Source organism: Aegilops tauschii, chromosome 2 (genome assembly GCF_002575655.3).
Source record: "Aegilops tauschii subsp. strangulata cultivar AL8/78 chromosome 2, Aet v6.0, whole genome shotgun sequence".
Lineage (NCBI taxonomy): Eukaryota > Viridiplantae > Streptophyta > Magnoliopsida > Poales > Poaceae > Aegilops > Aegilops tauschii.
In genome coordinates this window covers 647075224-647092141 of record NC_053036.3, presented here as the reverse complement: position 1 = coordinate 647092141, position 16918 = coordinate 647075224, and positions in this window count along the sequence as shown.

Genomic DNA, 16918 nt, shown 5'->3' with positions numbered 1-16918 from the left:
TGATGATACCATGCTAACTTTCAACCTTTTCAGAGTTCATTTGAAATGCTCTTCAATTTTAGGGTATTATAGCTCAAAATAATTAGTAAATGCATGAAAAATAACAAATGAAGTCAGAAAGGATTGAAAAATGACGATGTGGCTTTGAATGGTGCATTTTGAACACACAAAAAGTCAGGAGTTCAAATAAGTTTAAAAAAATGAAATCCCTTTGTAACAGACGAGTTTCCGTATGAAATCCTGATACTTTGAAAGAGATTGTCCGTTTTGTACACGAAGTGCATCCAGTTTTTGCCGTAACACTCTCAACTTTCTTGCACATGCTATGTGGATGAAATGATGATACCATGCCAACTTTCAACCTTTTCAGAGTTCATTTGAAATGCTTTTCAATTTTAGGGTCTCATAGCTCAAAATAATTAGTAAATGCATCAAAAATAACAAATGAAGTCAGAAAGGATTGAAAAATGATGATGTGGCTTTGAATGGTGCATTTTGAACACACAAAAAGTCAGGAGTTCAAATAAGTTTAAAAAAATGAAATCCCTTTGTAACAGACGAGTTTCCGTATGAAATCCTGATACTTTGAAAGAGATTGTCCGTTTTGTACACGAAGTGCATCCAGTTTTTGCCGTAACCCTCTCAACTTTCTTGCACATGCTATGTGGATGAAATGATGATACCATGCCAACTTTCAACCTTTTCAGAGTTCATTTGAAATGCTTTTCAATTTTAGGGTCTCATAGCTCAAAATAATTAGTAAATGCATCAAAAATAACAAATGAAGTCAGAAAGGATTGAAAAATGATGATGTGGCTTTGAATGGTGCATTTTGAACACACAAAAAGTCAGGAGTTCAAATAAGTTTTAAAAAATGAAATCCCTTGGTAACAGACGAGTTTCCGTATGAACTCCTGATACTTTGAAAGAGATTGTCCGTTTTGTACACGAAGTGCATCCAGTTTTTGCCGTAACCCTCTCAACTTTCTTGCACATGCTATGTGGATGAAATGATGATACCATGCCAACTTTCAACCTTTTCAGAGTTCATTTGAAATGCTTTTCAATTTTAGGGTCTTATAGCTCAAAATAATTAGTAAATGCATGAAAAATAACAAATGAAGTCAGAAAGGATTGAAAAATGATGATGTGGCTTTGAATGGGGTATTTTGAACACACAAAAAGTCAGGAGTTCAAATAAGTTTAAAAAAATGAAATCCCTTTGTAACAGACGAGTTTCCCTATGAAGTCCTGATACTTTGAAAGAGATTGTCCGTTTTGTACACGAAGTGCATCCAGTTTTTGCCGTAACCCTCTCAACTTTCTTGCACATCCTATGTGGATGAAATGATGATACCATGCTAACTTTCAACCTTTTCAGAGTTCATTTGAAATGCTCTTCAATTTTAGGGTATTATAGCTCAAAATAATTAGTAAATGCATGAAAAATAACAAATGAAGTCAGAAAGGATTGAAAAATGACGATGTGGCTTTGAATGGTGCATTTTGAACACACAAAAAGTCAGGAGTTCAAATAAGTTTAAAAAAATGAAATCCCTTTGTAACAGACGAGTTTCCGTATGAAATCCTGATACTTTGAAAGAGATTGTCCGTTTTGTACACGAAGTGCATCCAGTTTTTGCCGTAACCCTCTCAACTTTCTTGCACATGCTATGTGGATGAAATGATGATACCATGCCAACTTTCAACCTTTTCAGAGTTCATTTGAAATGCTTTTCAATTTTAGGGTCTCATAGCTCAAAATAATTAGTAAATGCATCAAAAATAACAAATGAAGTCAGAAAGGATTGAAAAATGATGATGTGGCTTTGAATGGTGCATTTTGAACACACAAAAAGTCAGGAGTTCAAATAAGTTTTAAAAAATGAAATCCCTTTGTAACAGACGAGTTTCCGTATGAACTCCTGATACTTTGAAAGAGATTGTCCGTTTTGTACACGAAGTGCATCCAGTTTTTGCCGTAACCCTCTCAACTTTCTTGCACATGCTATGTGGATGAAATGATGATACCATGCCAACTTTCAACCTTTTCAGAGTTCATTTGAAATGCTTTTCAATTTTAGGGTCTTATAGCTCAAAATAATTAGTAAATGCATGAAAAATAACAAATGAAGTCAGAAAGGATTGAAAAATGATGATGTGGCTTTGAATGGGGCATTTTGAACACACAAAAAGTCAGGAGTTCAAATAAGTTTAAAAAAATGAAATCCCTTTGTAACAGACGAGTTTCCCTATGAAGTCCTGATACTTTGAAAGAGATTGTCCGTTTTGTACACGAAGTGCATCCAGTTTTTGCCGTAACCCTCTCAACTTTCTTGCACATCCTATGTGGATGAAATGATGATACCATGCTAACTTTCAACCTTTTCAGAGTTCATTTGAAATGCTCTTCAATTTTAGGGTCTTATAGCTCAAAATAATTAGTAAATGCATGAAAAATAACAAATGAAGTCAGAAAGGATTGAAAAATGACGATGTGGCTTTGAATGGTGCATTTTGAACACACAAAAAGTCAGGAGTTCAAATAAGTTTTAAAAAATGAAATCCCTTTGTAACAGACGAGTTTCCGTATGAAATCCTGATACTTTGAAAGAGATTGTCCGTTTTGTACACGAAGTGCATCCAGTTTTTGCCGTAACCCTCTCAACTTTCTTGCACATGCTATGTGGATGAAATGATGATACCATGCCAACTTTCAACCTTTTCAGAGTTCATTTGAAATGCTTTTCAATTTTAGGGTCTCATAGCTCAAAATAATTAGTAAATGCATCAAAAATAACAAATGAAGTCAGAAAGGATTGAAAAATGATGATGTGGCTTTGAATGGTGCATTTTGAACACACAAAAAGTCAGGAGTTCAAATAAGTTTTAAAAAATGAAATCCCTTTGTAACAGACGAGTTTCCGTATGAACTCCTGATACTTTGAAAGAGATTGTCCGTTTTGTACACGAAGTGCATCCAGTTTTTGCCGTAACCCTCTCAACTTTCTTGCACATGCTATGTGGATGAAATGATGATACCATGCCAACTTTCAACCTTTTCAGAGTTCATTTGAAATGCTTTTCAATTTTAGGGTCTTATAGCTCAAAATAATTAGTAAATGCATGAAAAATAACAAATGAAGTCAGAAAGGATTGAAAAATGATGATGTGGCTTTGAATGGGGTATTTTGAACACACAAAAAGTCAGGAGTTCAAATAAGTTAAAAAAATGAAATCCCTTTGTAACAGACGAGTTTCCCTATGAAGTCCTGATACTTTGAAAGAGATTGTCCGTTTTGTACACGAAGTGCATCCAGTTTTTGCCGTAACCCTCTCAACTTTCTTGCACATCCTATGTGGATGAAATGATGATACCATGCTAACTTTCAACCTTTTCAGAGTTCATTTGAAATGCTCTTCAATTTTAGGGTCTTATAGCTCAAAATAATTAGTAAATGCATGAAAAATAACAAATGAAGTCAGAAAGGATTGAAAAATGACGATGTGGCTTTGAATGGTGCATTTTGAACACACAAAAAGTCAGGAGTTCAAATAAGTTTTAAAAAATGAAATCCCTTTGTAACAGACGAGTTTCCGTATGAAATCCTGATACTTTGAAAGAGATTGTCCATTTTGTACACGAAGTGCATCCAGTTTTTGCCGTAACCCTCTCAACTTTCTTGCACATGCTATGTGGATGAAATGATGATACCATGCCAACTATCAACCTTTTCAGAGTTCATTTGAAATGCTTTTCAATTTTATGGTCTTATAGCTGAAAATAATTAGTAAATGCATGAAAAATAACAAATGAAGTCAGAAAGGATTGAAACATGATGATGTGGCTTTGAATGGTGCATTTTGAACACACAAAAAGTCAGGAGTTCAAATAAGTTTTTAAAAATGAAATCCCTTTGTAACAGACGAGTTTCCGTATGAAATCCTGATACTTTGAAAGAGATTGTCCGTTTTGTACACGAAGTGCATCCAGTTTTTGCCGTAACCCTCTCAACTTTCTTGCACATGCTATGTGGATGAAATGATGATACCATGCCAACTTTCAACCTTTTCAGAGTTCATTTGAAATGCTCTTCAATTTTAGGGTCTTATAGCTCAAAATAATTAGTAAATGCATGAAAAATAACATATGAAGTCAGAAAGGATTGAAAAATGATGATGTGGCTTTGAAAGGTGCATTTTGAACACACAAAAAGTCAGCAGTTCAAATAAGTTTAAAAAAATGAAATCTCTTTGTAACAGACGAGTTTCCGTATGAAATCCTGATACTTTGAAAGAGATTGTCCGTTTTGTACACGAAATGCATCTAGTTTTTGCCGTAACCCTCTCAACTTTCTTGCACATGTTATGTGGATGAAATGATGATACCATGCCAACTTTCAACCTTTTCAGAGTTCATTTGAAATGCTTTTCAATTTTAGGGTCTCATAGCTCAAAATAATTAGTAAATGCATGAAAAATAACAAATGAAGTCAGAAAGGATTGAAAAATTATGATGTGGCTTTGAATGGTGCATTTTGAACACACAAAAAGTCAGGAGTTCAAATAAGTTTTAAAAAATGAAATCCCTTTGTAAGAGACGAGTTTCCGTATGAAATCCTGATACTTTGAAAGAGATTGTCCGTTTTGTACACGAAGTGCATCCAGTTTTTGCCGTAACCCTCTCAACTTTCTTGCACATGCTATGTGGATCAAATGATGATACCATGCCAACTTTCAACCTTTTCAGAGTTCATTTGAAATGCTTTTCAATTTTAGGGTCTTATAGTTGAAAATAATTAGTAAATGCATGAAAAATAAGAAAGGAAGTCAGAAAGGATTGAAAAATGATGATGTGGCTTTGAATGGGGCATTTTGAACACACAAAAAGTCAGGAGTTCAAATAAGTTTAAAAAATGAAATCCCTTTGTAACAGACGAGTTTCCCTATGAAGTCCTGATACTTTGAAAGAGATTGTCCGTTTTGTACAGGAAGTGCATCCAGTTTTTGCCGTAACCCTCTCAACTTTCTTGCACATCCTATGTGGATGAAATGATGATACCATGCTAACTTTCATCCTTTTCAGAGTTCATTTGAAATGCTTTTCAATTTTATGGTCTTATAGCTGAAAATAATTAGTAAATGCATGAAAAATAACAAATGAAGTCAGAAAGGATTGAAACATGATGATGTGGCTTTGAATGGTGCATTTTGAACACACAAAAAGTCAGGAGTTCAAATAAGTTTTTAAAAATGAAATCCCTTTGTAACAGACGAGTTTCCATATGAAATCCTGATACTTTGAAAGAGATTGTCCGTTTTGTACACGAAGTGCACCCAGTTTTTGCCGTAACCCTCTCAACTTTCTTGCACATGCTATGTGGATGAAATGATGATACCATGCCAACTATCAACCTTTTCAGAGTTCATTTGAAATGCTTTTCAATTTTATGGTCTTATAGCTGAAAATAATTAGTAAATGCATGAAAAATAACAAATGAAGTCAGAAAGGATTGAAACATGATGATGTGGCTTTGAATGGTGCATTTTGAACACACAAAAAGTCAGGAGTTCAAATAAGTTTTTAAAAATGAAATCCCTTTGTAACAGACGAGTTTCCGTATGAAATCCTGATACTTTGAAAGAGATTGTCCGTTTTGTACACGAAGTGCATCCAGTTTTTGCCGTAACCCTCTCAACTTTCTTGCACATGCTATGTGGATGAAATGATGATACCATGCCAACTATCAACCTTTTCAGAGTTCATTTGAAATGCTTTTCAATTTTATGGTCTTATAGCTGAAAATAATTAGTAAATGCATGAAAAATAACAAATGAAGTCAGAAAGGATTGAAACATGATGATGTGGCTTTGAATGGTGCATTTTGAACACACAAAAAGTCAGGAGTTCAAATAAGTTTTTAAAAATGAAATCCCTTTGTAACAGACGAGTTTCCGTATGAAATCCTGATACTTTGAAAGAGATTGTCCGTTTTGTACACGAAGTGCATCCAGTTTTTGCCGTAACCCTCTCAACTTTCTTGCACATGCTATGTGGATGAAATGATGATACCATGCCAACTATCAACCTTTTCAGAGTTCATTTGAAATGCTTTTCAATTTTATGGTCTTATAGCTGAAAATAATTAGTAAATGCATGAAAAATAACAAATGAAGTCAGAAAGGATTGAAACATGATGATGTGGCTTTGAATGGTGCATTTTGAACACACAAAAAGTCAGGAATTCAAATAAGTTTTAAAAAATGAAATCCCTTTGTAACAGACGAGTTTCCGTATGAAATCCTGATACTTTGAAAGAGATTGTCCGTTTTGTACACGAAGTGCATCCAGTTTTTGCCGTAACCCTCTCAACTTTCTTGCACATGCTATGTGGATGAAATGATGATACCATGCCAACTTTCAACCTTTTCAGAGTTCATTTGAAATGCTCTTCAATTTTAGGGTCTTATAGCTCAAAATAATTAGTAAATGCATGAAAAATAACATATGAAGTCAGAAAGGATTGAAAAATGATGATGTGGCTTTGAAAGGTGCATTTTGAACACACAAAAAGTCAGCAGTTCAAATAAGTTTAAAAAAATGAAATCTCTTTGTAACAGACGAGTTTCCGTATGAAATCCTGATACTTTGAAAGAGATTGTCCGTTTTGTACACGAAATGCATCTAGTTTTTGCCGTAACCCTCTCAACTTTCTTGCACATGTTATGTGGATGAAATGATGATACCATGCCAACTTTCAACCTTTTCAGAGTTCATTTGAAATGCTTTTCAATTTTAGGGTCTCATAGCTCAAAATAATTAGTAAATGCATGAAAAATAACAAATGAAGTCAGAAAGGATTGAAAAATTATGATGTGGCTTTGAATGGTGCATTTTGAACACACAAAAAGTCAGGAGTTCAAATAAGTTTTAAAAAATGAAATCCCTTTGTAAGAGACGAGTTTCCGTATGAAATCCTGATACTTTGAAAGAGATTGTCCGTTTTGTACACGAAGTGCATCCAGTTTTTGCCGTAACCCTCTCAACTTTCTTGCACATGCTATGTGGATCAAATGATGATACCATGCCAACTTTCAACCTTTTCAGAGTTCATTTGAAATGCTTTTCAATTTTAGGGTCTTATAGTTGAAAATAATTAGTAAATGCATGAAAAATAAGAAAGGAAGTCAGAAAGGATTGAAAAATGATGATGTGGCTTTGAATGGGGCATTTTGAACACACAAAAAGTCAGGAGTTCAAATAAGTTTAAAAAATGAAATCCCTTTGTAACAGACGAGTTTCCCTATGAAGTCCTGATACTTTGAAAGAGATTGTCCGTTTTGTACAGGAAGTGCATCCAGTTTTTGCCGTAACCCTCTCAACTTTCTTGCACATCCTATGTGGATGAAATGATGATACCATGCTAACTTTCATCCTTTTCAGAGTTCATTTGAAATGCTTTTCAATTTTATGGTCTTATAGCTGAAAATAATTAGTAAATGCATGAAAAATAACAAATGAAGTCAGAAAGGATTGAAACATGATGATGTGGCTTTGAATGGTGCATTTTGAACACACAAAAAGTCAGGAGTTCAAATAAGTTTTTAAAAATGAAATCCCTTTGTAACAGACGAGTTTCCGTATGAAATCCTGATACTTTGAAAGAGATTGTCCGTTTTGTACACGAAGTGCATCCAGTTTTTGCCGTAACCCTCTCAACTTTCTTGCACATGCTATGTGGATGAAATGATGATACCATGCCAACTTTCAACCTTTCCAGAGTTCATTTGAAATGCTCTTCAATTTTAGGGTCTTATAGCTCAAAATAATTAGTAAATGCATGAAAAATAACAAATGAAGTCAGAAAGGATTGAAAAATGATGATGTGGCTTTGAATGGTGCATTTTGAACACACAAAAAGTCAGGAGTTCAAGTAAGTTTTAAAAAATGAAATCCCTTTGTAACAGACGAGTTTCCGTATGAAGTCCTGATACTTTGAAAGAGATTGTCCGTTTTGTACACGAAGTGCATCCAGTTTTTTCCATAACCCTCTCAACTTTCTTGCACATGCTATGTGGATGAAATCATGATACCATGCCAACTTTCAACCTTTTCAGAGTTCATTTGAAATGCTTTTCAATTTTAGGGTCTCATAGCTCAAAATATTAGTAAATGCATGAAAAATAACAAATGAAGTCAGAAAGGATTGAAAAATGATGATGTGGCTTTGAATGGTGCATTTTGAACACACAAAAAGTCAGGAGTTCAAATAAGTTTAAAAAAAAGAAATCCCTTTGTAACAGACGAGTTTCCGTATAAACTCCTGATACTTTGAAAGAGATTGTCCGTTTTGTACACGAAGTGCATCCAGTTTTTGCCGTAACCCTCTCAACTTTCTTGCACATGCTATGTGGATGAAAAGATGATACCATGCCAACTATCAACCTTTTCAGAGTTCATTTGAAATGCTTTTCAATTTTATGGTCTTATAGCTGAAAATAATTAGTAAATGCATGAAAAATAACAAATGAAGTCAGAAAGGATTGAAACATGATGATGTGGCTTTGAATGGTGCATTTTGAACACACAAAAAGTCAGGAGTTCAAATAAGTTTTTAAAAATGAAATCCCTTTGTAACAGACGAGTTTCCATATGAAATCCTGATACTTTGAAAGAGATTGTCCGTTTTGTACACGAAGTGCATCCAGTTTTTGCCGTAACCCTCTCAACTTTCTTGCACATGCTATGTGGATGAAATGATGATACCATGCCATCTTTCAACCTTTTCAGAGTTCATTTGAAATGCTCTTCAATTTTAGGGTCTTATAGCTCAAAATAATTAGTAAATGCATGAAAAATAACAAATGAAGTCAGAAAGGATTGAAAAATGATGATGTGGCTTTGAATGGAGCATTTTGAACACACAAAAAGTCAGGAGTTCAAATAAGTTTAAAAAAATGAAATCTCTTTGTAACAGACGAGTTTCCGTATGAAATCCTGATACTTTGAAAGAGATTGTCCGTTTTGTACACGAAATGCATCTAGTTTTTGCCGTAACCCTCTCAACTTTCTTGCACATGTTATGTGGATGAAATGATGATACCATGCCAACTTTCAACCTTTTCAGAGTTCATTTGAAATGCTTTTCAATTTTAGGGTCTCATAGCTCAAAATAATTAGTAAATGCATGAAAAATAACAAATGAAGTCAGAAAGGATTGAAAAATTATGATGTGGCTTTGAATGGTGCATTTTGAACACACAAAAAGTCAGGAGTTCAAATAAGTTTTAAAAAATGAAATCCCTTTGTAAGAGACGAGTTTCCGTATGAAATCCTGATACTTTGAAAGAGATTGTCCGTTTTGTACACGAAGTGCATCCAGTTTTTGCCGTAACCCTCTCAACTTTCTTGCACATGCTATGTGGATGAAATGATGATACCATGCCAACTTTCAACCTTTTCAGAGTTCATTTGAAATGCTTTTCAATTTTAGGGTCTTATAGTTGAAAATAATTAGTAAATGCATGAAAAATAAGAAAGGAAGTCAGAAAGGATTGAAAAATGATGATGTGGCTTTGAATGGGGCATTTTGAACACACAAAAAGTCAGGAGTTCAAATAAGTTTAAAAAATGAAATCCCTTTGTAACAGACGAGTTTCCCTATGAAGTCCTGATACTTTGAAAGAGATTGTCCGTTTTGTACAGGAAGTGCATCCAGTTTTTGCCGTAACCCTCTCAACTTTCTTGCACATCCTATGTGGATGAAATGATGATACCATGCTAACTTTCATCCTTTTCAGAGTTCATTTGAAATGCTTTTCAATTTTATGGTCTTATAGCTGAAAATAATTAGTAAATGCATGAAAAATAACAAATGAAGTCAGAAAGGATTGAAACATGATGATGTGGCTTTGAATGGTGCATTTTGAACACACAAAAAGTCAGGAGTTCAAATAAGTTTTAAAAAATGAAATCCCTTTGTAAGAGACGAGTTTCCGTATGAAATCCTGATACTTTGAAAGAGATTGTCCGTTTTGTACACGAAGTGCATCCAGTTTTTGCCGTAACCCTCTCAACTTTCTTGCACATGCTATGTGGATGAAATGATGATACCATGCCAACTTTCAACCTTTCCAGAGTTCATTTGAAATGCTCTTCAATTTTAGGGTCTTATAGCTCAAAATAATTAGTAAATGCATGAAAAATAACAAATGAAGTCAGAAAGGATTGAAAAATGATGATGTGGCTTTGAATGGTGCATTTTGAACACACAAAAAGTCAGGAGTTCAAGTAAGTTTTAAAAAATGAAATCCCTTTGTAACAGACGAGTTTCCGTATGAAGTCCTGATACTTTGAAAGAGATTGTCCGTTTTGTACACGAAGTGCATCCAGTTTTTTCCGTAACCCTCTCAACTTTATTGCACATGCTATGTGGATGAAATCATGATACCATGCCAACTTTCAACCTTTTCAGAGTTCATTTGAAATGCTTTTCAATTTTAGGGTCTCATAGCTCAAAATATTAGTAAATGCATGAAAAATAACAAATGAAGTCAGAAAGGATTGAAAAATGATGATGTGGCTTTGAATGGTGCATTTTGAACACACAAAAAGTCACGAGTTCAAATAAGTTTAAAAAAAAGAAATCCCTTTGTAACAGACGAGTTTCCGTATAAACTCCTGATACTTTGAAAGAGATTGTCCGTTTTGTACACGAAGTGCATCCAGTTTTTGCCGTAACCCTCTCAACTTTCTTGCACATGCTATGTGGATGAAATGATGATACCATGCCAACTATCAACCTTTTCAGAGTTCATTTGAAATGCTTTTAAATTTAAGGTCTTATAGCTGAAAATAATTAGTAAATGCATGAAAAATAACAAATGAAGTCAGAAAGGATTGAAACATGATGATGTGGCTTTGAATGGTGCATTTTGAACACACAAAAAGTCAGGAGTTCAAATAAGTTTTTAAAAATGAAATCCCTTTGTAACAGACGAGTTTCCGTATGAAATCCTGATACTTTGAAAGAGATTGTCCGTTTTGTACACGAAGTGCATCCAGTTTTTGCCGTAACCCTCTCAACTTTCTTGCACATGCTATGTGGATGAAATGATGATACCATGCCATCTTTCAACCTTTTCAGAGTTCATTTGAAATGCTCTTCAATTTTAGGGTCTTATAGCTCAAAATAATTAGTAAATGCATGAAAAATAACAAATGAAGTCAGAAAGGATTGAAAAATTATGATGTGGCTTTGAATGGTGCATTTTGAACACACAAAAAGTCAGGAGTTCAAATAAGTTTAAAAAAATGAAATCTCTTTGTAACAGACGAGTTTCCGTATGAAATCCTGATACTTTGAAAGAGATTGTCCGTTTTGTACACGAAATGCATCTAGTTTTTGCCGTAACCCTCTCAACTTTCTTGCACATGTTATGTGGATGAAATGATGATACCATGCCAACTTTCAACCTTTTCAGAGTTCATTTGAAATGCTTTTCAATTTTAGGGTCTTATAGTTGAAAATAATTAGTAAATGCATGAAAAATAAGAAAGGAAGTCAGATAGGATTGAAAAATGATGATGTGGCTTTGAATGGGGCATTTTGAACACACAAAAAGTCAGGAGTTCAAATAAGTTTAAAAAATGAAATCCCTTTGTAACAGACGAGTTTCCCTATGAAGTCCTGATACTTTGAAAGAGATTGTCCGTTTTGTACAGGAAGTGCATCCAGTTTTTGCCGTAACCCTCTCAACTTTCTTGCACATCCTATGTGGATGAAATGATGATACCATGCTAACTTTCATCCTTTTAAGAGTTCATTTGAAATGCTTTTCAATTTTATGGTCTTATAGCTGAAAATAATTAGTAAATGCATGAAAAATAACAAATGAAGTCAGAAAGGATTGAAACATGATGATGTGGCTTTGAATGGTGCATTTTGAACACACAAAAAGTCAGGAGTTCAAATAAGTTTTAAAAAATGAAATCCCTTTGTAAGAGACGAGTTTCCGTATGAAATCCTGATACTTTGAAAGAGATTGTCCGTTTTGTACACGAAGTGCATCCAGTTTTTGCCGTAACCCTCTCAACTTTCTTGCACATGCTATGTGGATGAAATGATGATACCATGCCAACTTTCAACCTTTCCAGAGTTCATTTGAAATGCTCTTCAATTTTAGGGTCTTATAGCTCAAAATAATTAGTAAATGCATGAAAAATAACAAATGAAGTCAGAAAGGATTGAAAAATGATGATGTGGCTTTGAATGGTGCATTTTGAACACACAAAAAGTCAGGAGTTCAAGTAAGTTTTAAAAAATGAAATCCCTTTGTAACAGACGAGTTTCCGTATGAAGTCCTGATACTTTGAAAGAGATTGTCCGTTTTGTACACGAAGTGCATCCAGTTTTTTCCGTAACCCTCTCAACTTTATTGCACATGCTATGTGGATGAAATCATGATACCATGCCAACTTTCAACCTTTTCAGAGTTCATTTGAAATGCTTTTCAATTTTAGGGTCTCATAGCTCAAAATATTAGTAAATGCATGAAAAATAACAAATGAAGTCAGAAAGGATTGAAAAATGATGATGTGGCTTTGAATGGTGCATTTTGAACACACAAAAAGTCAGGAGTTCAAATAAGTTTAAAAAAAAGAAATCCCTTTGTAACAGACGAGTTTCCGTATAAACTCCTGATACTTTGAAAGAGATTGTCCGTTTTGTACACGAAGTGCATCCAGTTTTTGCCGTAACCCTCTCAACTTTCTTGCACATGCTATGTGGATGAAATGATGATACCATGCCAACTATCAACCTTTTCAGAGTTCATTTGAAATGCTTTTCAATTTTATGGTCTTATAGCTGAAAATAATTAGTAAATGCATGAAAAATAACAAATGAAGTCAGAAAGGATTGAAACATGATGATGTGGCTTTGAATGGTGCATTTTGAACACACAAAAAGTCAGGAGTTCAAATAAGTTTTTAAAAATGAAATCCCTTTGTAACAGACGAGTTTCCGTATGAAATCCTGATACTTTGAAAGAGATTGTCCGTTTTGTACACGAAGTGCATCCAGTTTTTGCCGTAACCCTCTCAACTTTCTTGCACATGCTATGTGGATGAAATGATGATACCATGCCATCTTTCAACCTTTTCAGAGTTCATTTGAAATGCTCTTCAATTTTAGGGTCTTATAGCTCAAAATAATTAGTAAATGCATGAAAAATAACAAATGAAGTCAGAAAGGATTGAAAAATGATGATGTGGCTTTGAATGGTGCATTTTGAACACACAAAAAGTCAGGAGTTCAAATAAGTCTAAAAAAATGAAATCTCTTTGTAACAGACGAGTTTCCGTATGAAATCCTGATACTTTGAAAGAGATTGTCCGTTTTGTACACGAAATGCATCTAGTTTTTGCCGTAACCCTCTCAACTTTCTTGCACATGTTATGTGGATGAAATGATGATACCATGCCAACTTTCAACCTTTTCAGAGTTCATTTGAAATGCTTTTCAATTTTAGGGTCTCATAGCTCAAAATGATTAGTAAATGCATGAAAAATAACAAATGAAGTCAGAAAGGATTGAAAAATTATGATGTGGCTTTGAATGGTGCATTTTGAACACACAAAAAGTCAGGAGTTCAAATAAGTTTTAAAAAATGAAATCCCTTTGTAAGAGACGAGTTTCCGTATGAAATCCTGATACTTTGAAAGAGACTGTCCGTTTTGTACACGAAGTGCATCCAGTTTTTGCCGTAACCCTCTCAACTTTCTTGCACATGCTATGTGGATGAAATGATGATACCATGCCAACTTTCAACCTTTTCAGAGTTCATTTGAAATGCTTTTCAATTTTAGGGTCTTATAGTTGAAAATAATTAGTAAATGCATGAAAAATAAGAAAGGAAGTCAGAAAGGATTGAAAAATGATGATGTGGCTTTGAATGGGGCATTTTGAACACACAAAAAGTCAGGAGTTCAAATAAGTTTAAAAAATGAAATCCCTTTGTAACAGACGAGTTTCCCTATGAAGTCCTGATACTTTGAAAGAGATTGTCCGTTTTGTACAGGAAGTGCATCCAGTTTTTGCCGTAACCCTCTCAACTTTCTTGCACATCCTATGTGGATGAAATGATGATACCATGCTAACTTTCATCCTTTTCAGAGTTCATTTGAAATGCTTTTCAATTTTATGGTCTTATAGCTGAAAATAATTAGTAAATGCATGAAAAATAACAAATGAAGTCAGAAAGGATTGAAACATGATGATGTGGCTTTGAATGGTGCATTTTGAACACACAAAAAGTCAGGAGTTCAAATAAGTTTTTAAAAATGAAATCCCTTTGTAACAGACGAGTTTCCGTATGAAATCCTGATACTTTGAAAGAGATTGTCCGTTTTGTACACGAAGTGCATCCAGTTTTTGCCGTAACCCTCTCAACTTTCTTGCACATGCTATGTGGATGAAATGATGATACCATGCCAACTTTCAACCTTTCCAGAGTTCATTTGAAATGCTCTTCAATTTTAGGGTCTTATAGCTCAAAATAATTAGTAAATGCATGAAAAATAACAAATGAAGTCAGAAAGGATTGAAAAATGATGATGTGGCTTTGAATGGTGCATTTTGAACACACAAAAAGTCAGGAGTTCAAGTAAGTTTTAAAAAATGAAATCCCTTTGTAACAGACGAGTTTCCGTATGAAGTCCTGATACTTTGAAAGAGATTGTCCGTTTTGTACACGAAGTGCATCCAGTTTTTTCCGTAACCCTCTCAACTTTATTGCACATGCTATGTGGATGAAATCATGATACCATGCCAACTTTCAACCTTTTCAGAGTTCATTTGAAATGCTTTTCAATTTTAGGGTCTCATAGCTCAAAATATTAGTAAATGCATGAAAAATAACAAATGAAGTCAGAAAGGATTGAAAAATGATGATGTGGCTTTGAATGGTGCATTTTGAACACACAAAAAGTCAGGAGTTCAAATAAGTTTAAAAAAAAGAAATCCCTTTGTAACAGACGAGTTTCCGTATAAACTCCTGATACTTTGAAAGAGATTGTCCGTTTTGTACACGAAGTGCATCCAGTTTTTGCCGTAACCCTCTCAACTTTCTTGCACATGCTATGTGGATGAAATGATGATACCATGCCAACTATCAACCTTTTCAGAGTTCATTTGAAATGCTTTTCAATTTTATGGTCTTATAGCTGAAAATAATTAGTAAATGCATGAAAAATAACAAATGAAGTCAGAAAGGATTGAAACATGATGATGTGGCTTTGAATGGTGCATTTTGAACACACAAAAAGTCAGGAGTTCAAATAAGTTTTTAAAAATGAAATCCCTTTGTAACAGACGAGTTTCCGTATGAAATCCTGATACTTTGAAAGAGATTGTCCGTTTTGTACACGAAGTGCATCCAGTTTTTGCCGTAACCCTCTCAACTTTCTTGCACATGCTATGTGGATGAAATGATGATACCATGCCATCTTTCAACCTTTTCAGAGTTCATTTGAAATGCTCTTCAATTTTAGGGTCTTATAGCTCAAAATAATTAGTAAATGCATGAAAAATAACAAATGAAGTCAGAAAGGATTGAAAAATGATGATGTGGCTTTGAATGGTGCATTTTGAACACACAAAAAGTCAGGAGTTCAAATAAGTTTAAAAAAATGAAATCTCTTTGTAACAGACGAGTTTCCGTATGAAATCCTGATACTTTGAAAGAGATTGTCCGTTTTGTACACGAAATGCATCTAGTTTTTGCCGTAACCCTCTCAACTTTCTTGCACATGTTATGTGGATGAAATGATGATACCATGCCAACTTTCAACCTTTTCAGAGTTCATTTGAAATGCTTTTCAATTTTAGGGTCTCATAGCTCAAAATAATTAGTAAATGCATGAAAAATAACAAATGAAGTCAGAAAGGATTGAAAAATTATGATGTGGCTTTGAATGGTGCATTTTGAACACACAAAAAGTCAGGAGTTCAAATAAGTTTTAAAAAATGAAATCCCTTTGTAAGAGACGAGTTTCCGTATGAAATCCTGATACTTTGAAAGAGATTGTCCGTTTTGTACACGAAGTGCATCCAGTTTTTGCCGTAACCCTCTCAACTTTCTTGCACATGCTATGTGGATGAAATGATGATACCATGCCAACTTTCAACCTTTTCAGAGTTCATTTGAAATGCTTTTCAATTTTAGGGTCTTATAGTTGAAAATAATTAGTAAATGCATGAAAAATAAGAAAGGAAGTCAGAAAGGATTGAAAAATGATGATGTGGCTTTGAATGGGGCATTTTGAACACACAAAAAGTCAGGAGTTCAAATAAGTTTAAAAAATGAAATCCCTTTGTAACAGACGAGTTTCCCTATGAAGTCCTGATACTTTGAAAGAGATTGTCCGTTTTGTACAGGAAGTGCATCCAGTTTTTGCCGTAACCCTCTCAACTTTCTTGCACATCCTATGTGGATGAAATGATGATACCATGCTAACTTTCATCCTTTTCAGAGTTCATTTGAAATGCTTTTCAATTTTATGGTCTTATAGCTGAAAATAATTAGTAAATGCATGAAAAATAACAAATGAAGTCAGAAAGGATTGAAACATGATGATGTGGCTTTGAATGGTGCATTTTGAACACACAAAAAGTCAGGAGTTCAAATAAGTTTTTAAAAATGAAATCCCTTTGTAACAGACGAGTTTCCGTATGAAATCCTGATACTTTGAAAGAGATTGTCCGTTTTTTACACGAAGTGCATCCAGTTTTTGCCGTAACCCTCTCAACTTTCTTGCACATGCTAGGTGGATGAAATGATGATACCATGCCAACTTTCAACCTTTCCAGAGTTCATTTGAAATGCTCTTCAATTTTAGGGTCTTATAGCTCAAAAT